Below are 14,074 nucleotides of genomic sequence, written 5' to 3'. Positions count from 1 at the left end.
ATGGTTCGTTGGGGTTAACTTTTTTGATAATTTAATAGAGGACAGTTACGAAATATACACAAAATGAGCACAGTAAATATTTATGATTTATGGAATGATAATTTGAATTCTTTGAATCATGCATATTGTGAGTGGTGGTTCATAAATCTAATACGTTTTTCCACTCGATAGGTGAAAAGAATCACCAGTAAAATGCTGAAAGCAACCGTCGCAAGAACAATGGTTCCAATCGTCATCTTTGATGGCTGGCTGTTAGTCTCCATTTCATCATCAAGGCTGCTTCTAGAAGTTAATCTATACAAACTGTCGTTTTCTAAAAAGTCAATGCAAGATAAAATGTTTTTCTGTGTATCTTTCTATCTTTTTTCTCTTCAGTTTTTAGTATTTACCTGTTCCTTGCTTTCAGTAAAACGACAATAATACATGATAATGGGGTACACGGATTCCTGATCATTTACACAAATGTTTATAACATGATTATATATTGTTTTGTGACATTTCTAAAATCAACTTTGAGAGTATATTTAAGAAGTTCATTTATTTTTAAATCTATACTTGAGTTGATTAAAGAAAAAGGACATGCTATTCAATATAAGTGATGATGTGTTCGTAGTTCACCTATTATAGTTGTTCCCATGCAGCCGTCCGCAAAATGACATGTATCTTTGCTGCAGTAACATATCGACTGACAGTCCAACCCGTTTGTTGGGAACTGGCAGGGAATCGTGCAGTTAAAACCAGTGAAGCCCTTTTTACAACCTGTTGAACATCAGACAAATATAATATCACGTTGGTAATCTCAATGTTAATTTAAATCTTGACTTCTATGTCATACTTACGTAAACATTTTCCTAGCGTGTCGTTCCACTGATATCCTGCACAACACGTAGTCCCATTTTGGCTACAAAATGATATGGCTACTTTTGTGATTATTGCGTTCTAGAATATCAATAACTTAATTTCATTTCGTTATCAACTTTTTTCGTTATATTGATAAATCTTAAAAAAGAGTTTATTCATAAACATAAAGTTAAAATGCTTACCCTCCACAAATGTCCGTCTCAGTCGTATTGTCTATCATAAAACATACTGTTATCAAAATAACTGTAATATTCATTTGGACATGTAATTCTTCTTTATTATTCAAAAGCTGTAGTCTCTCTTTTTGCTGTTAGAAAAATGATGTTTTTATTTTATGATAAATTAATATTTCCGTCCTTTCTTTCAAATTGAATAATATGTACGGAAATCAACGATCTAAACAGAGAAAGTGAGAAATGTTATGCATAATTAGAACAGGTGGGTTTTTTTTTCATTAATAATAACAACATTGTCTAGTCTATTTTTTTCTAATCAAAAAATATTAGTTTTCAGACTTTGAGCAAAATTTTGATTAATTTGAAGAAAAAAAAATCACCGAGTAAAATAGTATTGTACGGAAAATTTTAAATTTTAATTAATCGTTTATTCTGAAGACAACACTTTAATAAGGAAGAGCACACAGAAGTTATGGAGTACGAAAAACGACATCCCGAGAAGAGAAGAGTAGTCGTTGTCATGTGAACACTTTCGGTACAGTGATTGTGTAAAAAATCAGATGATCTGGGTTCTAATTAATCTCAGCAACTATTTGTTTCTGTTACAAAGAAAGAAAGAAAAATGAGATGATTTCATTTTGCTTACGGTGCAACCTAATACGTGTAGTACTGCTGCAAACTTTTATTCTAATCCCCAAATACTATAAAAGCGTCTTTTTTCCAAATGTTTCATACAACACAAAAACTCATGGAATCTATTTTGATACATATAAATCAACTTGCAGCTGTCTCTGATAATATTATAACGTGTTGCGTTTTATCAGATCATGCTGTATGCATTTAGGGTACATAATTAAGCGATCTTTGATTAATATCGTGTACTATGGCTGCATTATCGAAATAGTCTGAGTTTATCACGGTGAAGATCGAGAAGAATGTTTCCATGTTTTGCACAATCCCATGTGAAATTCTAATGGCATGTTAAATGACATGCAATAACCTGTAATTAGATTTTCTTGCCTTGAACTGAATCGGTCATGCACAATGTATAACAATAAATAAGTGGCGTTTTTATCCTTTAGCTAGCACATTGCATATTGTGTTTCAAAATGTAGTTGTTTAGTGTGACAAGATTTCTTATTAATATCGATGCAATAATAACATTATTTTTCAATTAATTAAAATATGTCGGCTAATATTAGGAAAATAGTATAAATGGCATCTTTAATAAATAAAAGTCATTTGAAGCAGACATGTAACACATTTTAGAAAATAAAATTGATCATGCAACGTACAACTTTGAGCTCCATTTTATGAATTTAAAGTTATGCTGATCTTTTTGGCCGTGAAAAAAAAATGTGTTAAAACATCTTCGCAAACATTCTTTTTGAATTTTTATTTAATAAATGATATTTATTTAGCAATGAGGTCAGATATGCAGTTCATATTAACATCTTGCGAGATTTGAAAGGAGTAGTTGTGCACAAATATGATAATGAATAAGCAAATGTATCTATTGAAAAGGACAGTTTGAACCCCAAAAATGCATTCTATTTGAATTGTTTCATATTTTGTCACAATTTATTTGATGAAAATAACGTAAAGATTGTGCTTTCTGTATACCCTCCATAAAGAAATATGGGTCCAAAACAGGATTTATGCAAGACGAAAGTTTACACAAACGTCAAAACAACAGCCGAAATCTAGTTATTATTCGGAACAAAAAATATTCAGACCAGTAAAGACCGAGTTTCTGCACCATTCATTTTATAGAATGCATTTATAATGATGAATAAATCTAAAAGTTGATATAGATCTTTAATCAACGATGTTTGCAAGATGTACAGCAAAATCAAATGTATATGCCGAGCGCTAAATCAATTTTTACTCCAGATGCTTCTCCACAAAAAAATTGACACTTTTTTAGTTTTTTTAAGTATTTCACGAGATGTAAAGGTAGAACTTTAAACGGATTGTGAAACATGCACATAATACATGTGCATATAGATTTAAACCAGAATTATAACCACCTTCAGTAAGTGATGACCTTACTGTAAAATGTTATGTTGTGGTGTCGACGCTTGTGTAGTTCTGGCTTCTTGAGGAAGCTAAAATTTTCAGAAACCAAATTTCATAATTTATAAACTCATAAGTTTTAGCGAAATAGGTTGCATAACATAGCATAAACCTTGGATAAAGTGATTAAATGGTAAAGGTATCGCAATACTGATTTCGATTTTGCTTTAACCAACATTGATATTTTATAAGACAATATTCTACAGTTACACGGGAGCAGACATGTTTCAAACACGTTTGCAATCAAGAAGAGAACACTGTGTGACCTTGATACTTGTATCCTTTTCCCAAACTTACTGATAACAATTTAGTCCTAAACACTAAGGAAGTGAAGGCATGTTAATCCACCCATATGAATAATAGATACACGTAGACACTTCACCTTGCACTTAGAGCTACAGTTATTCCCAAAGTATCCTATTTCGCAGGTTTAATTTAAACAAAAAATAAAAATATTAGCTGCATTGTTACTACATGCGCTATTGGTCAATTCTACATGTAGATAAGAAATAAGTTATCCATATAATTTCGACGGATCACTTACGAACACAGATTCCTTTAACTGGATGCATCTTATATCCAACGCACGATTTTTCTTCAATTATAAAACAATGGCCGATTTATTATTGGATGTCATATAAATTGAGTAAATCATTTTTTTTCATTTCAAGTAATTACTTACTCATTACATAAGAAGGTAGAAACAGAAGGCAAATAATTGTGAATAGCCACCAAAACAGCGCTAAAATTTACTAATGTTGTTCATCTGTATCTACTGAATATCCATGAAAATTCATCAGTTTGTTAATTTCTTGAAATACAAAATGAAATTGTATAAAGCAATGTCTTCTGAACATGTATCCTTGTTGTCAGTGAATAATTAAACTGAAATTGATAGACTAACATGATAGTGTCTGCAAATATCAGTTAACTTTATAGATAGAGACACTTGATAAATAATTATTATATGGGCAGGCTTTCGGTTCAATTTTGCCGAAATATAAATGAAAGATTTCACTGATGAATAAATAGACAGTCACCTAAAACAATTCATGTTTCAAACTTAAGTTATTTTATCTTCAATTCATTTATGGTTTGCTTCTTATTAGCAAGGTTGTGGCTTCGTAAATTTTAATATAAAGTTACTATTTAAAATTTGAAATCGATCAGGAATTTTGCATTGGGCATGCACATATAAGGCTTTATTAATGGTCATTCAAAGATTAAACATGTCTCCTTTTTTATTTATTTCCACAGTCTGATTCCACACTCTGCATCTTCATCCGCTTACTCCACTCTCTTTATCATCATCCAACCAAAGGACTAAGTGCGGTATTATGCAATTTTTGCCCCCCAAAATCAAAGTTTTAGAAAGAGCTGTAAAATAAGGTGAAAGATAATTAAAATCATATTGGAAATAAAGGTGTAAAAGGCTATCACCACAGTGACGTCATAATGTAGAAATGATGTCATGAATATTGCATTATTTTGATAAATTGATGTTTTGTAGCAAAATATGGGTGTTTTCCGATGGTTTTTCGACTGGGAAACATCGAGCGCAGGCTTGCTCAAGTACCATATTTTAGTATAATGTGTATAACTATCTGAAGAAAAAAATATGTTAAAATCGCACTTGAGCAGACCTGCGCTCTATACTTCCAAATGCAAAATATAGAGCAAAAATGAGAATATTTTCATTTGTTTGCAAATTTGCGGGAATTGGGCTATTTAGGTGACGTAATAGATACACAGTGAAAGAGCAACGATGACTAAAATCATTATAATAGTTATAGGCATCCTCTATACAATAATTTTTGAAGATTTTATTTTTATACGATACTATTTAAAAATTGGTTGAAATAGGGGGCAGATATTTGACCATACCGCACATAGTCCTTTCGAACCCTTTCACTCCACTTTCTCAACCAACGTTCTCACCCCCCCCCCCCTCCATAACTCTCTCCCTCTCACACACCCCACCACTTTCATATATGTAAGTCTAAAACTAAAAAAAAAGACTTCCCTCTCTTTTTACCACTCATTCTATCTTCACAGCCCATCCTTTTACTCTTTTACTTTAATTCTTACTGAACTTTCTTACCTCACTCTCTCAGAGCACTCTCTTTTAATTCCCACTTCACATTTCTGCCTCTTTAATACACCTTACCTGCTTCCCCTCACTCTCCCTCCCCCATTCTATCCCTTTTCGTTCACCAACCTTTTCGCTTCTTTCACCCACTTCACTCTCGCACCTCTCATTCACTCCATTCTTTCCTCAACTTCCCTCTCTCTTTATTACTCAACTCATTCTTCTTCACTTACGCCTCTCGTTTCCACTACTTCCTTTTCTTATACATCCCATTCGCCCCTCTCACTCTCCTACTCTTTCGCACCAATCACACACCGTATTCTCTCGCCAATTTCACTCACTATATTTATTTTGATTCTAAACCTTTCATTTATCCTTCCTACTCTCTTGCCTCTCGTAATTGACACCTTTTCATCACCTCTTACTTACGTCACTCTCTCGCCCCATCTATCAATTAATACTCTCGCCCCTCTCTCATATCCTAGTCTCCCGACTTACTAACGCAATTTTCTGTCCACTCCATCCTGATCTCACTCACACCACTCACCCCCTCTCTGCAACAATATTCTCTTGCCCAATTTAGCTCACCTCTTTCTCCCGGCCATCTCCCTCTCCCATTCACTAAATCAACTTTCTCGCCCCTTCACAACACATTCTCTTACCACTCTCTTCCTTCCATTACTCAGCCCACTTCCTCGTTCCTCTCACTCAACTTTAGATCCCGACCCTTACCCTATTCTCTCCAAACTCCCTCCCCATTTCACTCATCCAACTCACCTCCTAAAGTCATTTCATGGATATCTTTTACAAATGTAGTTATGCTTTGGTGTGCAATTTTAATGATATGCAGTGATATTTCAGAACAATGCTTTGAGATTTGTAAGCTATAGAATGAGAAATTGAAATGAAGGACTTAATGATATGGAATAGTATGCTATGCTTTGGTATGCTATAAGACTGGAGCAAAAACGCCTCAATACACAAAAGAGTTCCTAACATTTCGGAGTAAAATGATAAGAAGCCAAAGTTTATCTCTAATTTGCAAGGTGAACATTTATCTTTTAGAAAAAAAAGCATTTAAAACCGAGTTAAAATCATGTTGAATAGTATGCTATGGTATGATTTGACAAATGATAATTTATAAGATTGAATGCTATGGTATGAGATTCAAATGCAATCGTATGAGATTCCAATGATATGCTTTGCGATGGTGTATGTTGTAAAAAAAAATATGTTTGAGTTGACTGTATCACTCACTTCACTATCTCACCCCTTCTCATTCACCACTTTCTCTCGATCCTATTACTCAACACATTCTCTCTCCATTCCCTCTCCCACCCACTCACCTCATTTTCTCGTCCCTTTCACTCACCAAATTCTCTCATCACTCTCTTCCTCATATAGTCACCCCACCCACAAAATATATATATATATATATATATATTACATAGTAATATGTTTTTTTCCAAAAACACAGTCATGTAAAAATGATAATTAGAAACCATTAACAAAAAATTAACACACATTACGAGAATAACTTTCAGATGTATTCCCAGTTCTTCTCCTTATGCGTTCGTTCAGAATTGGTTAAGAATATGATGATAAAACATTTCATTACCGATAAGCAAGAAGTGAATGCCATGTTGTTGTAATGAATTATAATCATTTTGAAAATCATTATTTAGTTTAATGTGGAATCTTCCATATAAATGTATTAGATTTTTACCAGCCTCTAGAAACTGCATGCATTTATTTTTATTTTGAAACAAGAATTGCTTTCAATATGTTCAATTTGTTCACTTTAGAATGTATATAATATTTTAACCGTAAACAGCATTAAAATGAAGTTTTCAAGAGGTTGATCATACTCTTAGTTACATTGGGCTCATATGACTCATATTGTTGAATTCAACGTTATCTGCAGGTAATTGACGATATCACTAAAATAAGTGGTGGATACTATATATTAATTTAAGTCAGTACCTCTCTCATCTTCTGTATTCGTAACTTTCCTCTTTCCTTTTCTTTATTCATAACATTTCCTGCTTCTTTTGTAGCGTCGGTACTCTTGTAGTAAATGCTTATTGTAGAAACTAAATACCAAATAACGCCAAAATCATTTTCTATACACAAATTGTCCTTTTACAAAGCAGGGAATGAAATAGGCTAAATAGTCTTAAGTAGCTTTTAAAGTACAAATGACATACTTATTTTTTTTTGTTTCCTTTTTTTCCTTTAAATAGAGAAGACTTATTGTTCAGAAATAAATTTATGATAGCTTTATCAACATCTCAAAAATAAATGTGATAATTTGTATCTTAGAATCATAACAAAAAAGGACTCTTTTAAAAACAATATTTTTCTTTGCTAACAAATGATCGTAGGATATGCTTGAAATTCAAATTTATTGTACTTTTAATGTTAAACAAGTATAATTTTAACAAATTGTATATTGAAAAACATAGATCAAATCTAAAAAATAATATTTTTGAAAAAAATATTTTGAAAAAAAAATATATATTTTTGAAAATTGAGATTCATAGTTACTGTTCTATAAAGTCATCGGCGTTGTCTATTTTAGGTAATCGAAACTTTATTAAAACAATGATAGCAATAAAAACATTGGTAAATGATGTGCCTCTTTTACACTGTTAAATTGGTCTGCGCTATTTAGGTAAATACCGTTCAGTACTTAAGGTACTTCACTACACCGAGACTTATACTTTTTAAGACACTACGTCACAAGATGGCGATTTTAATGTTTTGTTAAACTGTTTGTATCAGTCGATTCAGATGTATATCGTCATAGCTCAGTGGTTAAAGTATCAGGCGTGTGAACTGCAGGTCATGAGCTCGAATCCACATGGGGCTTTTGTTTATGTTCACTGAATGAAATTTTTGAAAATACAATTTCTTATCTAAACTTGCACAATTGTTCGCCTATTTGATAGTTCTTATATATTTCTTATCCATCATGCTTTCTATCATACTCAAGTAATGTTCTGCTGATTTGAGAAACTATTTCAATGTGTAGTGAGAAACCTTAAGAATGAAAAGAAATGTATTAAATTTAATTCTACTGTTTTTAATTTTGTTACTACGGGATGTGTTTTTGCAGTTCATTGGAAAGTTATAATCGAAAAGTTGAATCTCATTACAAGTACGTGTATAATGTAATTCAATGTAGAATAATTACCTAAGTGAAGGATGTCCCAGAATATCTTATACCATTTCGAACTTGTTTAATTTAAATCATATCTATTCAAAACCTGTGAATTATGACTCAAATAAAAAGTGAAATCGTTTGTTTTCCACAAAAAAAAATATTTAAAAACATGTTTTTCTTTTCAAAGAATATATGTAAATCAAATCAAAAGTTTTAAAAAAAAAATGTTACCTAATATCATGGGGATTGTTTGAAGTTTTCAATCTAAAAAACATTAAAAGTACACTCATAAAAGTGAAACATTATATAAATAGTGCCTGTTTGGGAGGGTAACAGTTGAAATTGACACCCCGAGAAAATCATTGTCAACCGACGCGAAGCGGAGGTTGACAATGGATTTCGAGGGGTGTCGATTTCAACTGTTATCCTCCCAAACAGGCACTATTTATTCTATTATACTGAATGTCATAAACTTAACTGCTTTTCTGTATGAATAAAATGAATTCTACGGCGAACCGTCCGCACATCATTTACACGCATGTAACAATCCGTTATGTTACCCCTTACCCGCTGAGGGTAATAGAACGGATTATCAACTTCGTCTAAACCAATCAGATTTCAGTATTTAACATTAAAGTATAATAATATTTCATGATAATTTTTTTCCATTTGCTTAATATCTGAAATAATGTCTAGGACCTAATAAACAGCAGATTCTTTTAGTTTAAAGTGAGAACAATCTTTCGTAGTAACAGTATTCGAACGGCTATTCTTTTTAAATGTATATTTTCCTTTTGAAATTATTACTTACGAAAAATGTCAATCGCAAAAAGTCGCATAAAATATAATTAACGCGCAAAAAAAATACAAAGTCAATATTTTCAAGTATTTCAACTGGTAGTGATTTTAATTCATGTCATCTTGTTTTCTTTGGCAATTGATGAGAAGACATATCAATTACATAATGTTAAAAATTTCACTTTTTTCGTTATTTTCCTATTATTTTATCATTTCGGGTGAAAGAATAATTTATGATTATGGTTCTTCATTTTTTTTCACTAATTCTTGTTGGATACATGTATTACTCCTCTCTATAAATCATTATCCTTAACAAATCATAAACTTTAACATTATTTATCAATCTTTACAAAATAATGAGTCTTTAAATTTCGTATTTATTGTATTACATTGTAGATCTTAGATTAACAATATTATTTTCTTTACAAAGTTTCCAACATAATTGTACACATATAAATTCATCATTTGTTTGTTAACAATTACACACGAATAGTACCATGGTGATTTGTCAACTTAGAGCGTTTTATCAGTCGATGGATAAACAGATTTAATAGTGAAATAATGAAAGCCACAGCTGCAAGAACTATAACTCCAGTCATCATTAGAGTAATCTTTGGTTTTGTTGAAGAGTGGTCGCACATTCGGTTAGGTTTTGAGTGAAAATCATTCTTATCTGAAAATATACAAATATGAAATTTCATTGGTTTGAACTCTTGACTCTCACAGTCACAGGTATAGCATTTCGGTCAAACACAAAACATTTCTGTTGCACATTTTTGAAAATGAAATTATTTAACACATTGACTATTTTTACCCAGTTTCAAAATGAAAGAGATATTTCTGTAGTTTAAGGATGACAGAGTGAAAAAAAAAATTACTGATGATAATGGAAAACAACATATTGTGTATCATAGATCTTTGAATGTGGTGTTATTTTTCACTTCAAAGGTAAATGACCTATTATTTGAGTTGATTGCCATTGAATATCTTTTGAAAAATTAGGAAAAATCCCTGAATATTGTACACTATGATTGAGATTTTCTTAATTGTGAAAATAATACAAATAGTTTAAATCTTTTAAAAATGAAATACGGCTAATAAATGGAAGTTAAACTAAATGGATAGAACACATTAATTATTAATAGCTATATTGTTAGAAGTATTCCAGTCAAAATTTTCACTATTTTGTTTTAAATCCCTAACCATTTTTAATTCAACCAAAAAAATTAATTATGATAATACTGAAACATTTCTGGTCCTGAACTAAGTATATTGGCCCCTTTTTTGCTGGTATAAAATTGACATTAGATCAATAATCTGTCTTTTATCGTTTTAAAAGCATTTTTCAATATTTTGTTATTGTGTCATACGATTTTCTAAATTAGTAAGTGAGATAAAACCATTATAAAGTACGCAAAATTATGATGAATAAAAGAAACATCTTAAATATTAATATTATGGTACTGCCAAAAATGTTCTAGCGTTAATCAATATCTGAACAATTTAGCTCCAATTTACTCTTTTCTGCTAAAAAGTTCAAAATTGTTTAGCTTCATCCCATAATATAGTAAAATGTTTTATCCACCATCATTTATTTCCTGAATACTTATTGTGTTCCGAACAAATATTACTCATGGCATTTAAATTTATCCGAATTTGAGAACGCAAACCCTGAGTAAACAACATCCCTACAGGAATGTTTCCAAATTTTATTTATAGGGTCTAGAGAATGTGACTTTAATATGGCTTCAAAGTTTGTAGGTTTTGCTATTTTCCATCTTTAGCATCGGATATCATATCAACAGTTATTCCAAGCAATCAGCTTTTAGTGTATGTTAGCGTTTTACACCTAGGTATGTCCATGTATGAAATATAAAGAAAATTGAAGACTATGCGTGGCCAGACCCGTACATCAATCATTGTTTCTTACATAGAATTGATATTTAACTACTGTTTCAAATTGTTATCATAATAATGTTTTGGAGCACTATTGTGACCATCTTGTCAGTTAATTAAGTGTTCCAGAGTATAACAATACTAAGTGTTGTAAACAACACATATAGAGAAAAATATAATTTTTGTAATTCATTGAACACATATTTTGGAAATGATTGACAATTTGTTATTGTCATGTTTTCATACACCTAACGCTGCCTACTCTGGACTACAATGCAACATGTTTCCAGCAAATGCTGCAAAATAAACATTATCTGTCTACTTAAAATACCTGTAAACATTTCTTCAAATAAAGAATGGGATCTCATCAGCATTGTATGCAACATTCGGATCACGCTTGCCCTTTTCCGTAACAGACAAACAGATATTTGATAAAAAGTTATTTGCGGTGACGGAAATGGCTGAGTAGTTACGATTGCGTATGCAACAGAACATTTCCCCTGAAATATAACATATACATTAATATTATTTAATAATTGAACGTTTGATGAATAGCGTGTGATCAATGGTCGTACTCAAGGAGTTTACCATCTCTCGAGTACATTCGTCTTCGAGATAACATTGCATTTACTACAACGAACTCTTTTTAAATGATGACTAGTGTCGTAAGGTTGTGATTGCTATATCTAGTAGTCCATTTAAAAGTAATGTTTATATATCAAATACAAGGTGGGATATTTTCTTGAAATAAAAATCGTGCTTTAAGTTCAATTACCTTTTAGATGGATCTTTTCAATTGTTGTTACTCAACCATAGGTTATGTTTTTTGTTTTCCGTGTTGAAGCTTTTTTAAAAAATGATATCATTTAAAAAAAATAAGGGAAATAAGGTAATGCCCCGTGAATTATTTTGTTTTTGTATGGATTGCAATGTAGAAGTACGACTGTTTTACAAATGATGAATTATGATATAATGATTTAAAATAACGTATATCTAATGAGAATTTTTTTTTTAGAATTTTCGCTTGGGATGTTATTTATAAATGTAACCTTACGTTTAAAACAACCGAACACATGATGACAGGTTTTAATCTCACAGCTACTAATTTGTTGACAGTCCATTCCGTAAGCACCATTTGGACTTTGCAGCGTACAGTTTAGTCCATGAAAACCTGTCTCACACCCTTCAACACAAATCATATTTCATGGTTCTTTAAAGATAGCTAATTCAAAAGTGTAGCATCTTTGTAACACCTACTGAATTCCAATATATTTTTTTTAATTTAAGGAAGAATATTAAGCGCAGAAAACAACACTTCAAATTCTTCATATTCCTATATAAATAGCATATATATGTACAAAATCTTTTATTCTTATTACAAGTATTAAGGTCTTTTCACTTTTGATATGGTTTATTAAATCAATTTTGCTGATAATTCAATGACCATTTATGCCGACAGATTTATCAATTTACCATTTATCAAACTTTCAACACCAAGCCCTTTTAATACTCATAACTAATCTAATAGAAAAAATGTGTTTTAAATAGATAAGGCTAAATTAAATGTATTGTATCGTTTTATTACCTTATGATCATTTTTTTCCCTTCAAAATAGTTTCAATATAATTGAAAAGGACTTACATGGGTAGTGTGCGTTGTTTATCCATTAACATTTTTAATTTTGATTCATAATAAAACATATTATTATACTTTCATGTTAAATACTGAAATCTGATTGGTTAAGACGCAGTTGATAATCCTTTCTATTACCCTCAGCGTTAGCAACACACTTGACAACGGGTAACATAACGAATTGTTACATGCACGTAAATGATGCGCGTACGGTTCGCCGTAGAATCCAAATCATTCCAATAGAAAAGCAGTTAAGTTTTCTTTAAAATTGACATTCAGTATAATAGAATAAATAGTGCCTGTTTGGGAGGATAACAGTTGAAATCGACCCCCCTCGAAAACCATTGTCAACCTCCGCTTCGCGTCGGTTGACAATGGTTTTCTCGGGGAGTCGATTTCAACTGTTACCCTACCAAACAGGCACTATTTATATAATGTGTGTTATTAGATAAAATAGTTGCGTTGCTATCCTGATGACAAGTAGCAGGTATATTTCGAGGCCGAAACCATTCATTGTATTAGAATGGAAAAAAACATTGACTCATATGATTACAATTTTTATATTAAGCCATTTCAAGGCATATTATTTATGCAACATTTTCAAAACAAAATTAAAAACTGCAATTAGTTGATACACTTTATCATCTCCAAGTCTTTGATTATGACGGCGATGGAATTGTTTTATATAGGTATATATGATTGACAGTGAAATGAAAAGGGCAATCGCTGCAAGAACTATGATTTCGATCAATATTGGTGACAGTATCTGTCGGCAAGTTGAAATTCTTGACAATTTCTTTTGGCTAGCTGATGCATTGTACAATCGTTTTTAGAGGAAATAATCACGACCTTTAACAGAACAGTTAATGTACATGTATAAGTTAAACATGAATTTGAAAAATGCATACATCAGGACAGTGTTTGTTTTCTGAGAGAGAGAGAGAGAGAGAGAGAGAGAGAGAGAGAGAGAGAGAGAGAGAGAGAGAGAGAGTTGTGTTATAACCAGGGTCCATCCTAACAGTTTAGAGGGTACATTGTTTTTATTTAATTTAGTTCTAAATGTATTATTTCTTTGTTTTAAAGCGAGAGAAACATGTTCATTCTTCTACATGCAACATATGAAAAGTCTCTGATACCAGTATTGAATCTTCAGCTTTATTTAAGCTAAAGTAAATAATATTATAAGACATCAAACTAGAACTTTGAATAATCTTTTTTTGCTATTATTGGACTTGCCGTTTTTGACATTCTTGTCACTCGAGTCCATTTTTGATGAGCTATTGTGATTGTTTTTATCTAAATACAAAATATGATAAAATGCTATAATAACAAAACTTTGACAGAATGAAATATAAGCGTCGTAGAAACAATAATTATCTC

This window comes from Crassostrea angulata, chromosome 9 (genome assembly GCF_025612915.1).
Source record: "Crassostrea angulata isolate pt1a10 chromosome 9, ASM2561291v2, whole genome shotgun sequence".
NCBI lineage: Eukaryota > Metazoa > Mollusca > Bivalvia > Ostreida > Ostreidae > Magallana > Magallana angulata.
This window is presented reverse-complemented; position numbering follows the sequence as displayed.